The sequence below is a fragment of the Pleurodeles waltl genome, chromosome 4_1, assembly GCF_031143425.1.
Source record: "Pleurodeles waltl isolate 20211129_DDA chromosome 4_1, aPleWal1.hap1.20221129, whole genome shotgun sequence".
In the NCBI taxonomy this organism is placed as follows: Eukaryota; Metazoa; Chordata; class Amphibia; order Caudata; family Salamandridae; genus Pleurodeles; species Pleurodeles waltl.
This window is the reverse complement of record NC_090442.1, coordinates 167,016,799-167,036,218: the sequence shown is the minus strand read 5'-3', so window position 1 is coordinate 167,036,218 and position 19,420 is coordinate 167,016,799. Positions and strand designations below refer to the sequence as shown.

The following is a 19,420-nucleotide window of genomic DNA, read 5'->3' as shown; positions in this document are numbered from 1 at the left end:
GAAAAAGATGAGCGAAATATATTTATTTCCATGATTTACTGCTTTCCAGACTAATTGAAATATGAACATAAGTGATACAGTATACGCTTCAGTGCTTTGATCTGGCCTACATTTTGCCCCTTTTATGCAACGTTGTGACCGTGAATTCTGGTGATAAAGGAGAAAACTCAAATGCAGTGCGCTGATCAGTCGCTTGAGCAAAAAATGCACCTTATTGAATCTGTTGTCCAGCTGTTAGCCATACATGTTCCCTAGTCATTTTTATTTAGGCCGATACACACCGCTCTGAGTTTACCCTTTGCAGTTTGTAGATTTTTTTTTTTTTTTTATGTCTACCCAGGTAGGATGTCCTGCAGTGCAGGCGTGGCTCTTCCACTAGGGCGGAGGTGCGTCACCCCCATCCACACCCCCCCACCCCCACCCGCCAGCAGGCGCGGCTGCAAAACCTTTTACTAAAAACGATAATAAGCTGTTTATTCTCGTTTTTAGTAAAAGGGGCGGGGCCATAGGCTGTTACGAGCACTGAGGGGGAGTGCACAGCACTCCCCCTCACTGTGCATGTATGTTTGGCTGGCCGTCTCAGGCTGGCAAATCGTACATGTGCTGTAGGCTCTGTCCAGTCTAGCAACACAGTTGCCGGGCTGGAGAGAGCCTGCACAGGCTCCCAGTATGCCTGGAAGCACCCTGGCTGGGCGCTCCCAGCAAATCCTAATGCTGCTTTGAGAATTGTGGATTAATGGGTGTTTGGGATTTTTAACTCTTTTTGATGCACTACACTTTTGGAGATTCAAGTTGCACAAGGCTTTACAGGGAATGCTGCGAATGGAGAGCATCTGTGGGCCTTGTGAGCAGCTGCAGCGTCCACTGCACGTGGCGGGGCGTAGCAGCACTATTGGCAATAGTGTGGCGGCTTCATGAGACTATCAGCCAAGGGCCAGTTGTCTGAAGAGAGAAATCTTTTTCCAGAAGACCATTTTCGACATTCTCTGCAGCAGATGCGCACCACGAAGGAGGAAACACTAAGTGGATGTTCTATTGCTTTTATACTGAAATTAACTACATAAGAGAAGATATCTTTTTACCAATGTATGCATATTTTGTGCTTTTCGCGTCTGTCTGAATCATTCTTATTTTGATGGATATCCTTGGGGGACGATAAGCTTACTGCTTACCTCTCGAGCTTATTAAATTCCTAAAGAACCACTATATGTTGTCTATGCTGCTGCCGGGCCATCGCGGTTTTTCCTTTTGGTCGGTGGGGTAAAGCATCTGCAAACAGCATTGGCAGAGCCAGTGGGTCCAAAAGGCAAGACCTACGGGCTTTTTCAATGCCATTTTTAAGTCTTCATTATATTTTTACATGGCCTTTGTTGCAATATTTACATGTCAAATATGTTGATGTTTAGCTTGTGTTGTGGCTCTTAAAGCACAGCCAGAGCCTTGACTCTGCTCTGTCTCAGTTGCTCGCCCACCTCTAGTTGGGAGTGCGCGCACATCTATCTGTTGTGTTGCTCTTGGAGCACGGGGGTGTCTGTGGTGTAAACTGGAGCCGGGATTTCTGGGGTTCCGAGGCCGTTGCTCATGCGCGGACCGGGGGAAGGGCTAATCTGATAGCTCAGCTCGCCAGTGTGTTGCCCCCGGAGGCAGTAATTAGCCAGGGCAGTGTCGGGAGTGTTTTTTTCTTTTGCACGAGGGCGGGCCTCTGGTTCCAGGCAGCGCCTGCCTGCCGACTCCATTCCGTATCCCAGGAATGCGCTGACCTGTGCGGGGACTCCCTCGGGCTAGCTACGGATTGTAGGCCGGGGCCGGGCCAGGAATTCCGCGCTTTGGCTCCTGCCTGCGCCGACTTGTTGGGTCCCCAGAGGGAAGGCCTCTGTATATTACCGCCTGGAAGAAGGCCGTAAACTCCTCGCGAGCTTCCCCCAGCGGATGTGCCTCCCCTGGGAGGGACTGGAGGTGCACAACCACGGGTCCCAGTGGGAGGAGGTGAGCACGGAGCGTACTTGTGCACTACGAGGTGGATAACCACGGACATATACTTGTTCACTACGGGGTGGAATAAGGGGAATAACCATAAGAGGCTTCGCCCCCTCCGGGAGTGTACGGCCCCCGGGGTAGAATAAAGCGGGATAACCACTTGAGTATCGGCTAGGGTGACCAGAGTTTGAAAATGAAATAAAGTTACAGGTTAGACATAAAAGTAGGACTAAAGCCTTTAGTCTCACTGTCATATCTGACCTGTCCTGTAATGCGCGTGTGTGTGTGTGTGTGTGTGTGTGTGTGTCCACACGCGCGCGCAGCCTGAGTATTTAAGACTCTAGAGGTGCATGTGGAAGGAGAGCACACCTTTCACTTCTGATTGACCTGACCCTTGCCCCACAAACCGGGACATTTATGTAAAATGAGCAAAAGCGTCAGGACACGGGGGCTGAAATCCGGGACGTCTGGTCACCGTAGTATAGCCCCCCAGGATGGAGAAGCGGCGAATACCCACGGGGGAGTGCGGCCCCTTGGGAGATGGAGTAGCCATGAAAAACCACCGGAGGTAAACGAAGCGCAGGCGTCGATGTACTTCTTGGGGGAGTTCATGAGCAGGGAAGCAAGGGGGGTGAGGGGAACCCCCACGGAAAGGGTGGGACGTGGGCAGGGAGAGGCAGTGTAAACACCGGACTGCTAGGAGTGAGACAAAGTGAGAAGCAGCGACTGCACCTGCAGCCCCGAGCGGAGCAAGGGAGACGCTCGGGGACCCCGTCTGTTAGCTGAAGGTCACAGTTGCAGAAACTGCAGATACCAATTCGGACTCTCATCCTTCCAGGCTCGGTAAAACAAGTGCCGCGGAGCTGTGTAATAACCACGTTTACAGTACCCCTAGGTTGCCGCGGCAGTTATGTGGTGACCCCTTATTATCCGGCGTTGGTTTTGACTTTTGAGGAAACGGCGGTAAACGTGCAGTTGGGCGCTTCCTGAAGGGCGCTATCGCCTGAGGCAGCGCAGCTGATGGTAATCGGCGGGGGGCGCCCAGAGCTGAGGTACAGTGAGGCCGCGCTCTTGCGCACACGGCTGCAAACTTCCGTGCGCTATATCTGGCCAACTGCCGTGAAATGCAGAGAGATAACCGTGCGCACCGAAGCCGCCGTCGAGGCACGTCACGCGGCAAGGCTCTCGTTTCAAGGCCTTGAGGGGCGCCTGAGCCGCTGATGGGCGGGAGAGCCACGTGGTGTCCGCTCCTCTCCGAAGAAAGATGGGGTCACGGGTGATCTCCTCAACTACTAGTGTCTTGGATTTTCCAAAAGAATCGTCAGACTAGTGCAATGAAGAAAACCTCTAATTGCCTGAGCACATTAACAAAGAAGAAAACACAACCCAGCTAACAAATAACACCTATTACTATTGCCCAAGGTAATGATACTCGATTTACCGACATGAGAAGAATGAAAGGCTCAACTAGCCTTGCCTTGATTGGAATTCATGAGCTGTAGGTCATCACGGATGTCAGTGGCAAATGTTTCTCACTGAGGCATCCAACTGACACTACTTGCACCAAGGCGCTGGCGCTTTGCCAGATATTACTGAAAATCCGGGAAATATCTTTTTACCTTCTGGGCCGTAGCAGATGATGATGATATTATTATTATTGTTTTATTTAGCATTCCACACCGGATTAATGCTTTTTTTAAGAGCAAATTTAACATTGGAGGTGTGTGAGCGAACAAACTAACAAGGAGACCCGAGCCGGAGCTGAGGGTCCAGCCCTTGTGCACAAGCCGAGCTCTGAAAATGTTTGTCAAGTCATCTGCAACAAACACCATATAGAAATATAATAAAGACTCTTTAAAATCCCATAAATGGATTACTTTAACAAGCAGATGTGTGTCAACTTAGTACATCGCATTACATCACTGCAATAAGAGGCATTTATTAAAAGTGTCACTTTTTAAACTTGAACTTAAAAATACTCATGACACTGAAATCAAGTATTGCTCTCAAATGCAATAAAGAGAAAGGAAGCACGGTGAAATTCGATATTTGCTCTGGATTACACAGTTTGGTGAAAAAGGGAAGCCAGGAACATTCTTAATTTTTTTACAAATTGTGTCATTCAGCCAGTAGATGGGTGTCTATTTCCCTCTCCTGTTTCACATCAAAGGTTAATGTTTTTTTATTTAATTATTGCTGCATTAGGCTAGAGCGTGGTGGCAGGCAAAAGCCACATTGAAGCTCGGCTTGATTTTGGATTGATGGTCCAAGAGGACCTCACGCTGAGCCAAAGCCTGGTCCAAGCTTTCAGCATATCGACCACCCCTAGGTAACAGATGTTATGGGCAGATCGTTTAATCCTTTACCTCTGTGTCAATTCCCTCGCCTCAAGCATTGTAAATGCGTAGGAATAGATTTAACACAAAGTGTTTAAAAAACAAGACACATTACAAGATTCTAAACCCCCAAACAAAAGTAACAAATCTCCTATAAATCAACTGATTTTACCCACTATCAAGTAGCCTCTTTCTAGCATGGTTACCCCCATTTTGGCCTGTTTGTCAGTGTGTTTTTACTGTGTCACTGGGATCCTGCTAGTCAGGACCCCAGTGCTCATAGGTTGTGGCCTACTTGTCAGTCTGTTTCACTGTTTTTGTCAGTATGCTCAACTTTGTCACTGGAGTCCTGCTAACCAGAACTCCAGTGTTCATGCTCTCTCTGATTCCAAATTTGTACTTATATACTGGTAACCCAGTATTCCGCTCCAAATTGGAATACTGGACCCCTCTTATAAGTCCCTAGTATATGGTACCTAGGTACCCAGGGCATTGGGGTTCTGGGAGATACTTATGGGCTGCAGAATTTATTTTGCCACTCACGAGGAGCTCATACAAACACTTCTTTAGGATTGCCATTGAAGCCTGAGTGAAATAGTATAAGCACTAGTTCACAGCCATTTTCACTGCACCAGGTCACTTCTAAGTCACAGTATGTCTAACCTTCATACCCTAAAGGCTAGGTGCATAGTACCTGTGTGTGAGGGCCCATTTTCCTGGACTTCGTGAGTGCGGCGTGAGTGCGGAGACGCCATAAGTGTGTACTACATATAGGTCAATACATATATGTAGCTTTACAATGGTAACTCCGAATATGGCCATGTAAGGTGTCTTATAACTGGGAATTGTACCCCAATACATATTCCAGTATTGGTTGCACAATTCCATGCACCCTGGGGGCTCCATCATGGACCCCCAGTACTGCCATACCACTCTTCTGAGGTTTTCAATGATGCCCCTGCTGCTGCCACCTCACGGACAGGCTTCTGCCCTCCTAGGGCTTGAGAAGCTCAATCCCAGGAAGGCAGAACAAAGTATTTCCTTTAGGAGAGGGGTGTTACACCCTCTTCCTTTGGAAATGGGTGTTACAGGCATGGGAGGGGTATCCTCCCAGAGCCTCTGGAAATGCTTTGAAAGGCACAGATGGTGCTCTCCATGCATAATCCAGTCTACACCGGTTCAGGGACCCGCAGTCCCTGTTCTGGCACGAAACTTAACGAAGGAAATGGGAGTGATCACTCCCCTGTCCATCACCACCTCAGGGGTGGTGCCCAGAGCTCTTCCAGAGTGTCCCTGTGTTCTGCCATCTTGTTTTCAGGATGGTCAGGGGACTCTGGGAGCATCTCATTGGCCAGTGCCAGCAGGTGACGTCAGTGACCCATCCTGATAGGTGCTTAACTAGTTAGGTGACCAATCCCCCCTCTCTGGGCTATTTAGGGTCTCTCCTCTGGGTGTTTTTTCAGATTCGGATTGACAGACCCTGGTAGGAATACTCTGCATCTTTTACTTCATCTGCTACCAACGGACCAACCTCTGGCTGCTCCGGGAACTCTGCAAAACTGCAACAAAGAAGCTAAGACGACTTCTGCAACATTGTATCCTCAGCTCCTGCCAGCAACTGCAACAGTTTCCAGGTCGTGCATCCTCCGAGGGCTGCCTGTCTTCAGCATGCACCAGAAGAACAGAAGGAATCACCAGTGGAGTGACAGAGTCACTTCCCTGCTTCAGCAGGCACTTCTCTGCAGCGACGACCGGTGGCTTGGACCCCCTCGCCAGACATCAGGTGTGGATCCAGCAACACAGGTGGTGGACTAAAGTGACTCCGGCAAGACAGTACCCCCGTGCACCGAGTGACTTGCAGTTGCCATGGCTTGTGTGCGACCTTCCAAGAAGTCCTTTGTGCACAGCACAGCTTAGCACCCCAGCACTCCATCCTGCAACACACAGCTTCCTAACTGGTTCACCGGCGGCGTGGGAATCCTTTGTGTTGTGCTGCGTGGACCTCCATTTGCACCTCCTTTGTCCCCATGCTGTGGCATTCCTGTGCGTGCTGCCTGGCCTTCTGAGGGCTCTCTGAGTTGCGGAGAGCCCCCTCTGCCTCCCCTTCCTGGGTAGAGGCCACCAGGTCTCTCCTGGTCTGGGGCAGCGCCATTTTCTGCTAACCACAAGTTTTGCGTGTGCCAAGTCTTGTTGGCAGAATCCAGCGACGCAAACCAGACTGCATTCATCCAACCAGTGTGGAACATCTTCTGCACCAACCAGGAACCTGCATCTGTCTTCTTTGGTGCAATACTGACTTTGTCTTCTCTCAGGTGTTTTTTCTTCTGCACCTTCGTCCGGGTTATCAGGGGCTCCTGTTCTCCCTGGACTCTTCACTGCTTCTTGGACTTGGTCCCCTTCTTCCACAGGTCTTCAGGTCCAGGAATCCATTGTTGGTGTATTGCAGTCTCTTCTGGTTCTTTCATTATCTTCTGTCATGACTTCTAGTGTGTTTTAGGAAACTTGCTGTGTTTTACTCCCGCTTCCCTGGGCTCTGGGGTGGGGGTACATTACTTACCTTTGATGTTGTCTTACACTCCCAGCGCCCCTCTACACACTACACGTGCCTAGGTGGGAAACCGACTTTCGCGTTCCACTATTTTAGTATGTGGTTTGTGTTCCCCCGAGACCCATTGCAACCTATGGTGTTTCTCACTATTTGCACTGTTTTCCTACTGTGTACTTACCTGTTTCTGGTTACTAGTGTATATATTGTGTGTTTTACTTACCTGCTATGGGAGTATAGCCTACAAAGTATTTTTGGCATTGTGTGACTAAAATAAAGTACCTTTATTTTTGTAACACTGAGTATTATCTTTCATGTGTGTGAGTACTGTGTGACTACAGTGGTATTGCAAGAGCTTTGCATGTCTCCTAGTTCAGCCTTGGCTGCTCAACCTACAGCTACCTCTAGACAGCCTAGCTTCTAGACACTGACTACCTTTCACTAATACCAGGTCCAGTTAGCCTTTATAAGGTGTAAGTACCTTTGGTACCCACTACAAACCGGGCCAGCCTCCTACACACAGTGCTAGAAACCAAGGCATTTCTTGGGAACTTGGAAAGGACAAATCAACCTGATGGTTTTTGCGATGGAAAGCCCTGATCAGCCTCTCTGCACGGTTCACGTAACAGCCATATTTGAGGAGCTTTGGTGGGCACAGGGTGGGAAACGCTGGCTGCAATTGGTCCCCTGATCCAGGAAGGAGGTGTAATCCATATATTAAAAGTGAAAATTCAGAACATAGGGCCAGATGTAGGAAATCCCTGAATTGCGACTCGCAAATTGCGAGTCAGTGAGACTCGCAATTCAGGATGCAGAGCGGTGTCTCAGACACCGTCTGCGACTTGCTATGGGGTCGCAAAGACCCACTTCATCAATATTCATGAGGTGGGTCGCTTTTTGCGACCCCATAGTGAGTCCCTGCACTCACAGGGATATGGTGGCCTGCTGAAGTCAGCAGACCTCCATGTCTGTGACTGCTTTTTAAATAAAGCAGTTTTTTTTTTTTTCATTTTGCAGCCCGTTTTTCTTAAAGGAAAACGAGTTGCAAAATGAAAAAAATACCGAAACCATTTGGTTTCGTTTTTTTCAGAGTAGGCAGTGGTGCATAGGACCACTGCCTGCTCTGAAAAACTATTTTTGTCGACATTCACAAAGGGGAAGGGGTCCCGTGGGGACCCCTTCCCTTTTGCGAATGAGTTACCACCAGTGTGACACTGGTGGTAACTGCGAGTTGCTTTGCGACCGCATTCGCGGTCACAAAGCAAGTCTGAATTGCGATGGGAGTCGCCGTTTGCATGGCGCAAACTGCGATTTTCGCAGTTTGCGTCATGCAAACAGCTTGCTACATCTGGCCCATAGAATCATTCTTGGCAGCAAATAAACAGAAATAAAAAAAAATCTCTACACACAGTGGTTAGAAGCTCAGCAGTAATCCTGGTAAAACTGGAGACCAAGAGAAGAGGTTCAGGGGTTGCACCAAGTGATGATATGCACACTGGAGAGGCCTCTCACTGTATGTAAATATCAGTCATGTGGAGCTCACTGGTTTGCCCTGCAGCAGACCCATGGAGAACCGCCCAGGGTACCCCACTTCATGTTCTGTTACAAGGCTTTCAGTGAGGCGCAGTATTTGTCATTTGGACAGGGTCTTGGCACCTTTCAGTCACGATTGTGTGGCCATGTGGGGCGGTCAGGTCATGACCACTTTCTACCAAAGTCACTGCGTGCACCTTGCCCTCCGTGCTTGGAAACGTTTCACGGTTTTGTCTGTTCGTTACCCAATATGTTCCTTCGTGTCTCTCGGGTTGAAAGTCTTTCCCTGTGATTCACCTCCCAGGGCCTGTTGTCCGCAGCTATATGGATTTTCCCAGCAGAAGTAGTTGGACCTTGTCCTCTTCCCAACACTTTGTGTGGCTATGTTGTGAGTCATGAGATTTTAGCTGTGCAGCCACTTCAGGTAATGGGGAAAGTGGGCCAGTCTGTGTGTCATTGTTAACAAGACCCCGAGAGAGAGGCAAGCACCCTTCAGAGAATTTCTAAACGTTGTAACATTTGGGGGAATGAGACACAGTTTTCAGGTTGGTGCGCAAGTCTGCCCAAGACACCGTTGCTGGAGTATGCACCATACTTTGTTGAATGGCCATCATGCCAATCACCCCTTTCTTTGCAGTTTGAGCGTAGCACAGCTGCAGCCTGGGCCCTCCACTGCTGCAGTTTACTTACCCCCCACCACCCACTGCCGGAGTCTGACCATCCTTTTGGAGTCTGGTTGTACCAGTGTTGGACTCTAGGTGCTCTGCGGTACAGTTCCCAGAGTTCTTCCTGGTAAACAGACCTTCCACTGTCCTCGCAATGGGGAAGCCTTCTTGAGTACCCCCCCGAATGTGCTCCCATTAGAAGTAGAAGAGTTTGAAACCTAAGGAGGTTCATTCTTCTGTCTCCGGTATAACACAGGTCACCATCTGATCTGCAGGCGAGCCGGGAGCCTGTGTTCTCAAGTTCTCAGTGAACAACACACCTAAGATCACCATAGGCTTTCGCTCTGTGTATTGCACATTTGGAGGTGGGCCAGACCCCAGGAAGCTTGCGGGAGAGCTTGTCCTAAAGCAAGGTTTTCAGCAGCTCTAAGAATTCAAGACAATATCTGTTGCAGGCTCTCGCTATGCACAGCACTATTAATGGTTCATTCTTGGCAGTGGGAAGATTGCACCATCACCATGTTTGTTTACTTTGTGCCTACATACAGCAGCCACAGGGTTGGCCTGGCACCTAAAGTGAATCACAAACCAACCAGCAACTCCTTCACCTTGATCTGCTTCAATTATGTCATTATTATAGATTGCGGTACCTGCCCAGCTCATCATGCCAATTAAAGGAGATTTCGAGTAAGCGAGGGGCAGGGTAAGGCAGCTAAGAGAGGGAGAGAGAGAAAGGCAGACAGTGCGGGGCAGGAACATGGAGAAACAACAGTGTAGAGTGTAGTAGAATGGGAAAGAGGGCTTAAGAATGAGGAATAACTAAAACCTAGAACGAACGAGCGGGGTAAATAATACAAAAAAGAAAAAAGTGAGACAAAGAGAAGCAAAGGGCAGTGAAAAGAGTAATAGTCAAAATGGAAAGAGAATTAGTTAAAGGAAGATGTAGGAAATGAGATTGAATATAGAAAGAAACCTCAATAAATTGGCAGCCCAAATGGGAAAGAGAGTGAGAGGGAAAAATGGAACACTGAAATAGAACATACTTGGACATAACACAGAAAATTTGAGGACATTTATTGTAGTGCACGAATGAGAACACTAATCAGTAAGATGAAAAGGAACAGAGTGAGGAAGAAAAAGACACACGGGCTGATTACGAGTTTGGTAGGTGGAAAACCTGGGCAGCCAAACTCCTGATGATCAGACCGCCACGCCACAGTGCTGGCGGTCTCCCCACTGGCCCCTTTACAAGTTTTCCACTGGGCTGACCGGCAGGAACCAAGGTTTCCGCCGGTCAGCCCAGTGGAAAACGTGCGGCAGAGTCCAGTGGCGTCGCACAGGGGCGCCCTTAGCACCCTTGGAATGCGCTCTGTCTGCTAAGCAGACAGTGCGCATTCCGACGGTGCTGGGGAGCGGGCCCCGCACTGCCCACAACTATGTCCTGGGCAGTGCAGGGGGCCTCCTGTGGCCCCAGCGCTTGTTCTCCACCAGCCTTTTCACTGCCATGGAAAGGCTGACGGTGGTCATGGTTGTAATCAGCACAGCGTCAATGACTTCAGCGCTGCCCTGGCTGATAACAACCACGACCGCCGTCATCCCATCAGGATCAAAGATGCTGGCTGAGACGGCAGTCTTTTGGCGGTCTGACCGCCAGAGTCGTAATGTGGTGGTCGGACTGGCACAGCCACGGCGTTCCGACCGCCACTGCGATTCTGGCGGTCTTCAGACCACCAGACTCCTCGTGATGGGGCCCAAAATCAAGGATTCAAGGGATTAAGAGGGGAATTTGAAATAGAAACAGCAAGATGAAGAAAGGAATACCACTGATCAAGACGGACCAACAGATTACACTACGCAGAAGAGGTGACTGAGTGAGGAAGGCACAAGATTTGATGGGCAAAATGGGAAAAAGTGTGAGAGAGACTGAAAAATAAAGCTGAACTGAGCGAGAAACAAGAAGACCAAATAGATCAGACTGATAACAAGGGAGCAATATGCAGAAGCAGAGGAAAAAATTACTTGAAATACAGGAAGAGCATGGAGTGAGAGGCAAAGACGCATGAATCAAAAAAGAGTTGGGACAGAGAAAGTAAAGCAACCGGGGCTTCGAGGAGCTAAGGAATATGAAAAGGAAAAGACCGAGCGAGAAACAGAGGACGAGCGAACAGTGTAAAATAGTGTGTGCTTTACAGAGAAATGGCTAAGAAATAACAGGCTAATGACCGGCATATCCCGTCAGACATCCAGGAACAGGTACACGGTGCTCCAGGAAAGGGGAGCGACTCGTGTGCCAGGCCAGGCTTCTGGAGGCTGCCAGGGAATGTCTCTGGTTGTCATGGAGAGCACCAGCCTCCAGTTGCCACTGCCCTCCACGAGAAAGGGTTGTGCTCCTGGAGGAGCTTTAATTAGGATTAATCTGTCCGTGGAAGCAGTTATTAACGAGAAGGACTGAAATGGAGGTTAGTTAAATTAACCTCACCTAGACAGACCAGTATAGGTTTCAGGAAAAAAGTAGTTAATTACCGTTCTTCTGTGTAATGCACAACCTTTGGTGCTAAGGTTGTGCGCCAGCCCTATCACTCCGTTTTGATGGCTGACAATAGCTGCAACCTCAAAATAAATGTGCAGAAAGTGCTTCACTTACATATTTCGATACACAAAAAGGACAATAAACAGTGCAGTATTTTCTTATACTTGCATAACAACACTTTTTGACGTAGATACTTCACTTGAGGCGTAGGAGATGAATTGATCCTATGTATCTATGGCTGCAACATCAGAAAGGGTATGTGCACAGCCTTCTTCGATGCAGTCTGGGAGTGTTCAAGGATGGTTAACCATTGAGTTGATGCGCAAGAAAAAAGTGAAAAAGAGCAACGAACTGGTGTTCAGACAATGGGTAGTATCACTTCTATCTCTTTACGCTGTTTTCAGTGATGTGAGCATCTTCTTTAGCTGTTCTGATTGGGAACGAGCTAGTGGTCCTGTTTGCTGAGATCAGAGTAGACCCTGGTCCCTGATGATGTTCTGCTGCCCTCTCTAATATGCCGAACAAAGAGTTCCTTGAAAGTATCCGGCTGTACCAGCCATGCACTGAGCTGACGGCGTGGTTGATGGATTGCTAGAGAAGCCGCCGAGCATTCGGATTTCGATGGAACTCTTTCCATGGGCTTGTGGTTATTCCCATGTGGGTGCTGCAGGTGAGATTTGAGCCCGCCTCTGTCCAACTGTTGCCTGCCCTTGTCCACAGTATCAGAGTAGATCTTTCCTCCTTTGCCTGATCGTTGGTCCTTCCAACAGACAATTGAAAAAAATATGCATTTCGGATCCTGGCAATAGTTACGCGGTGCCCCGTTGAAGAACTGAGCAGTATGGATTTTTTAAAAGGGGCAAACATGGAAAATTCAAGTACAATGGCCAAAAGTAGGCCTTAGGATCTGAACACCGGCGAAGAGCAGTTGCGGTAAGCCCTCCTGCTTCCGCACTCTGTATCCTACTTGGAGAGCTGAGGGACGCCGCGCCCTTCCGTGCACCCAGTAATGTGTGTTTGGAACGCGGCCAAGAGTACTCCAGGGCGGGATGGGTGAGAGGCGTAGGCGTCGGCCGCGAGATTGAAAGTCCCGGATTTTTTTTTCCGGCTCACCCGCCACAAAACATCCTCCTAGTAGCGGCTGCCGGCTCCACCCACACGCAGAGGCGCTGCGGGTCCAGTGGACCTTGTGTCCTGGACGGCGAGATTCTCCTGAAAATAGCCCAGGAGTACTGCTGCGCCAGGGCGAAGCAGGCTGGGCCACTCAAAGGAGGTCTCCAGGCAGACCCCGTGGCCAGGGGTCCTGGAGAGAGATCCTCGCCCGAGAATAGCCCAGGAGCACTGCTGCATCAGTGCGAAGCAGGCAGGACCACTGAGGATGAAGCTTGACTCATATGAGGGGTCTCCAGGGGTCCTGGACAGAGATCCTCGCCCGAGAATAGCCCAGGAGCACTGCTGCGTCAGTGCGAAGCAGGCAGGGCCACTCAAAGGAGGTCTCCAGGCAGACCCCGTGGCCAGGGGTCCTGGAGAGAGATCCTCGCCCGAGAATAGCCCAGGAGTACTGCTGCGTCAGTGCGAAGCAGGCAGGGCCACTCAAAGGAGGTCTCCAGGCAGACCCCGTGGCCAGGGGTCCTGGAGAGAGATCCTCGCCCGAGAATAGCCCAGGAGCACTGCTGCGTCAGTGCGAAGCAGGCAGGGCCACTCAAAGGAGGTCTCCAGGCAGACCCCGTGGCCAGGGGTCCTGGAGAGAGATCCTCGCCCGAGAATAGCCCAGGAGTACTGCTGCGTCAGTGGGAAGCAGGCAGGGTCACGGAGGGTGAAGCTTGACTCCTATGAGGGGACTCCAGGGGTCCTGGAGAGAGATCCTCGCCCGAGAATAGCCCAGGAGCACTGCTGCGTCAGTGCGAAGCAGGCAGGGCCACTCAAAGGAGGTCTCCAGGCAGACCCCGTGGCCAGGGGTCCTGGAGAGAGATCCTCGCCCGAGAATAGCCCAGGAGAACTGCTGCGTCAGTGCGAAGCAGGCAGGGCCACTCAAAGGAGGTCTCCAGGCAGACCCCGTGGCCAGGGGTCCTGGAGAGAGATCCTCGCCCGAGAATAGCCCAGGAGCACTGCTGCGTCAGGGCGAAGCAGGCTGGGCCACTCAAAGGAGGTCTCCAGGCAGACCCCGTGGCCAGGGGTCCTGGAGAGAGATCCTCGCCCGAGAATAGCCCAGGAGCACTGCTGCGTCAGGGCGAAGCAGGCTGGGCCACTCAAAGGAGGTCTCCAGGCAGACCCCGTGGCCAGGGGTCCTGGAGAGAGATCCTCGCCCGAGAATAGCCCAGGAGCACTGCTGCGTCAGGGCGAAGCAGGCTGGGCCACTCAAAGGAGGTCTCCAGGCAGACCCCGTGGCCAGGGGTCCTGGAGAGAGATCCTCGCCCGAGAATAGCCCAGGAGCACTGCTGCGTCAGGGCGAAGCAGGCTGGGCCACTCAAAGGAGGTCTCCAGGCAGACCCCGTGGCCAGGGGTCCTGGAGAGAGATCCTCGCCCGAGAATAGCCCAGGAGCACTGCTGCGTCAGGGCGAAGCAGGCTGGGCCACTCAAAGGAGGTCTCCAGGCAGACCCCGTGGCCAGGGGTCCTGGAGAGAGATCCTCGCCCGAGAATAGCCCAGGAGTACTGCTGCGTCAGGGCGAAGCAGGCAGGACCACTGAGGATGAAGCTTGACTCATATGAGGGGTCTCCAGGGGTCCTGGACAGAGAGCTTCGCCCGAGAATAGCCCAGGAGTACTGCTGCGTCAGTGCGAAGCAGGCAGGGTCACGGAGGGTGAAGCTTGACTCCTATGAGGGGACTCCAGGGGTCCTGGACAGAGATCTTCGCCCGAGAATAGCCCAGGAGTACTGCTGCATCAGTGCGAAGCAGGCAGGACCACTGAGGATGAAGCTTGACTCATATGAGGGGTCTCCAGGGGTCCTGGACAGAGAGCTTCTCCCGAGAATAGCCCAGGAGCACTGCTGCGTCAGTGCGAAGCAGGCAGGGCCACTGAGGGTTAAGCTTGACTCCTATGGGGGGTCTCCAGGCAGACCCCGTGGCCAGGGGTCCTGGACAGAGATCTTCGCCCGAGAATAGCCCAGGAGCACTGCTGCGTCAGTGCGAAGCAGGCAGGGCTACTGAGAGCGAAGCTTGACTCCTATTTGGGGTCTCCAGGGGTCCAGACAGAGAGCTTCTCCCGAGAATAGCCCAGGAGTGCTGCTGCGTTAGTGCGAAGCAGGCAGGACCACTCAGGGTGAAGCCTGACTCACAGGAGGTCTCCACGGGTCCTGGACAGAGAGCTTCCCCCGAGAATATCCCAGGAGCACTGCTGCGTCAGTGCGAAGCAGGCAGGGCCACTGAGGGTGAAGCTTGACTCCTATGGGGGGTCTCCAGGGGTCCTGGACAGAGATCTTCCCCCGAGAATATCCCAGGAGCACTGCTGCGTCAGTGCGAAGCAGGCAGGGCCACTGAGGGTGAAGCTTGACTCCTATGGGGGGTACCCTGGGGTCCTGGACGCAGATCTTGGCCCGAGAATAGCCCAGGAGCACTGCTGCATCAGTGCGAAGCAGGCAGCGCCACTGAGGGTGAAGCTTGACTCCTATGGGGGGGTACCCTGGGGTCCTGGACAGAGATCTTCGCCCGAGAATAGCCCAGGAGTACTGCTGCGTCAGTGCGAAGCAAGCAGGGCCACTGAGGGTGAAGCTTGATTCCTATGGGGGACTTCAGTCAGACTCCATGGGTCAGGGGGTTTATCATGAAGAGCTGCGCAGCCTCACTACAGAGCCGAGCACCCTTTTGTCTGTTTACAGAGGGAGGTCATCTCGGCTCCCTGTTTCCGACTTGTGTGTGCTGCCTGCATTTCATGCATTAAACTGGGAGAATTTCTGCATATATGTGTAACTGTAGACCACTCCCCATCACAGACTCATGAAGAAAGAGGTGCGCAGTTCTGTGCCCCCATGGTGTTCATGATGCTGCACAGCTTAAGTGCTTGTTGTTTCCGGTGCGGAGCACCAGCACTTATTTTTGAGGGCCGGCTCTTATTTTTATGCCTCAAGCATTTACTGCGAAAAAAAAGACACATGGGGAAGGGAAAAACAAGAAAGTGTCACAAAGGGAGAAAGCAGAAAGCTGGGAGAGTGAGCTGAAGGGGCGGGGAGTGGCTTTAAACAGGTTAAAGGGGCCTGAGATGGCGGTATGCTTATGCTACCCCAGTATTCTGTGCTCGCACATTTAATTGCAGCAGTCCTGAGTTTAAAAGGCGAGCGTTGGGCACCAGTACGTTTTTATTTGCAAATTAAGCACTGGATGCGACCCGTGGGTGGCCTGCATCCAATGCGTTGGATTACCTGGGGGGCATGTCCAAGTATACAGGGATGGGAACACCCATAGTATTTGAAATGCTTCTTGACTGCTGTCAGGGCCGACCTTTAGCATGGGCGAGCTGGGCCCAGGCCGCCAGTATTCTAAGGGGCGCATGGAGCTGTGTGCATTAAGGTTACGCCAGCAGCATCCTTCTCGTGTTACTCCAGCCTTGACTTAGTCCCTGTCTGCTTGTTTCTGCCTGATTTGCCAGTTTAAAATGTTTTTAAGTCCTTCATTGTCATACCGCCGGTGATGTTTTTACTACCCCCTTAGCCCCACTCCCTTGCCCCCTCTTCACCCTCTCAGCGCTGCTGACACATCAACCAAACCATCATCCGTGCAAGGCAGCCAAGCTGTCCGTGGCTTGGGAGCGCTGGGGGAGGTCCGGGGATGTCTGTGTTCAGGGGCAGTCGCCGCTCACCCAGGAACTGACCGGTGACAACAGAGGGGGCCTCCCGCTGCCTCCTTTGACTCACTGCCACCAGGAAGGCCCCCAAATTACTCCCCGCCCAGGGCCGAAGGCCGGCTCTGACTGCTGCACAGTCTCTTTCTGAATCCAGCATTTATTTTTGGATTTCCGGGTGTCTAAATGACACAGAGCTCGCAAGTAGCCAAAACCATATCCGGTCTTATATTAAATGGAACACGTAAACATGTAAGGCCTGATTTGTTCCAGTGAGGGGGGGTTATACTCGTAGGTTTACACATGCTTTGTACACACTTTTCTGTTTTCTAGGAACTCTCAGAGAGTTCCAGAAGTACTCCTAGGAGTATTCGCATCCTTAAATGTGTCCGCATACGGACCTATGGGAAGAGTTCAGTTCCCCATGCGTAAATGTTACGCTTTGTGCGTTTGGTCTAATGAATCCTTGGACACATCTCTTCCACAAGTTATGTATGTGCCAGGTAACAGGGGTCCACTTCCCTTTCACGCCATAAAAGTGGATCCATTCTTGGCATAATTCGGAGTGAGATTGCTTTTCGGGGCGGAAAACTATTTGAACAAATTTTCTGACACGGAAAACTCTGCCATCCTAGTGGATTTTTAAATGAGTCATTGCGTTTAGAAGGGTAAGAGTTAAACATTCTAAAATCACTGAACAGAATTTTCCATTGAAAATGCTGCGGTTTGCTCACTCAAGTGACATTTAGATGCACTACCAGCTTTGTGAATTTAGCACATCCGAGATCTGGCCAGGTGGTAAGAGCTGCCAAACCAGGTTCAAGTCCCGGGCTCGGCTCTACACCCTGTGATTATGGGCAGGTCACTTAATCTCCATGTGCCTAAAAAGGAAACACAATGTCAGTGAGCTGTGGTTCTTTTGTAAAGTGCCCTGATGCCATTGTGGCAGGTTCGCACTATAAAAAAAAACTGAAAATAAATCCACCTAATCAGATCTCTAGGGTCTCCCTTCAAAGCATGAGCTGCAGTTGGCTTTACAACTTATATACTGGGGGTGGCACTTTCAGGAAGGCGCATTTTACAGCCAGTAGTTGGAGTGCTCAGAAATTGAGTTTTCTTGGAATAATTCGTCCTTTGGCCGACGATAATAGGCTTTGCTTCAAGAAATTCGAAACAACAACATTCCACACATCTACCATAAGAAGGGGTGCAGGTGCGGGTGGGTCACTGTAACGAAGGAGGGGGGGTCACAGCTTTGTTATTGCCCACAGTGGCACAGCTCATGTTGTCTTTCCCTGTAATATCATGGGCTGCCTTTTATCCGCCATGGCCCGGATATGCCATGTAGACCCCTAGCATGCTACCCAGCACTGCACGCCACTAAGAAAAAGAAAAAAAAAGCACACATGCATGTTTACCTGAATATGTCTCAGCAATTGACAAAGTCCACTTGGACTTAAACCGTGACATCCACAGCTCAAGGAGTAAGACGTAGCCACCTAATTGGGAATATAACCAGAACACGGTACCCATTATACAGCATCACAAGTTGAAGGGTTTGGCCATGCTACCCCTGAGCTGCATGGAAAGTCTCCAAACTGCAGAGAGCTCTGCAAGAATGGGTGCTTCATAAATGAGGATAGCTAAGCTTCTATCCAGAGGAAAACTGTGAGGTAAAAGGGGAAGGGCAGAATAGAGGTGGGTGTGGAGTAGGGTCTGTGACAGCAGGGGATGCAGAGCTGGGCCTGGGCCTACCTGGCTGCAGGAGGAGGCCTTGAGCCCACGTGGATTTACTGCAGGGAGAAGTCTTGGGATTAAAAGCTCTCGTTCTCTGCAGTGAGGCATACATGACAGTAAATCTGCTCTGCCCTCTTTATGGTGGGCAGTATGTGGTCTCGCTCCAACCTTTAGAGGGAATGGTTTAGTCTTCAGCACACAGGGCCATAATTTGTGGACTTTGACAGCCTATGCCAGTCCAGGGCTTGCACCCTGCACCTTGTCGGGTGATAGGGCAGACTGAGAAGACTCGAGCGACTCAAGATGATGTCCATCAAGTACCCTGAGCTGGATGTCCCTTGAGCGGCCATGTTTGGATGTCCTTCCAGTGGCATGAGCTGGATGCCTCTTTAGTGGCCATGGCTGGATGTCCTTTAAGTGATCTGAGCCAAATGCCCCTTGAGCGACCAGGGCTGGATGTTCAAGTGACCTGAGCCAAATGTCCCTTGAGCAGCCAGGGCTGGATGTTCAAGTGACCTGAGCCAAATGCCCCTTGAGCAGCCAGAGCTCGATGTCCATCGAGTGATCTGAGCCGGAGAGCCATTGAGCCACCAGGGCTGGTTGACCTTCCAGTGATCTGAGATAGATGTCACTTGAGATGCCATGGCTGGACGTCCTTCAAGTAACCTGCTGTGGATGACCCTTGGGTGGCCATGGCTGAATGTTTTTAAGTGGCATGAGATGCATGCTCCTTGAGCGGCCAGGGAAGGAGGTCCTTTGCATGATCTGTGCTGAATGCCCCTTGAGCGGCCAGGGCTTGATGTCCTTCAAATGGCAGCAACTGGATGTCCCTTGGGCGGCCATGGCTAGATGTCCTTCGAGTGACCTGAACCAAATGCCCTTTGAGCGACCAGGGCTGGATGTCCTTCAGATTATGTCACTTGGGTGGCTATGGCTGAATGTCTTTAAGTGGCATGAGCTGGATGCCCTTTGAGTGGCCAGGGCTGAATGTTCTTCAAGCAACCTGAGGTGGATGTCACTTGGGTGGCTATGGCTGAATGTCTTTAAGTGGCATGAGCTGGATGCCGCTTGAGTGGCCAGGGCTGGATGTCCTTAAAGTGACCTGAGCTCAATGCCCCTTGAGTGGCCAGGGCATAATGTCCTTCAAGCGGTCATGGACACGTGAACACGAGCTGTGCACAGGTGCCTGTGAGTGGTCAGCATTTAATTACAAGGTAGGTGGTATAGTGAACCGGGATATAAAGTTGTTAGAAACGCATTTATCTTTAGGGATGCTAATAAGAAATGTGAACTCCTGCAGGGAAGCCCCCCCCCCCTTCAA

General features: G+C 51.0%; 1 protein-coding gene across 2 annotated transcripts in view; it reads left to right on the top strand.

Moving 5' to 3' along the window:
* Nucleotides 1-19,420, top strand: part of CREB3L2 (cAMP responsive element binding protein 3 like 2) — a 147,053-nt gene that overhangs the window by 95,885 nt on the left and 31,748 nt on the right. The window lies entirely within an intron of this gene.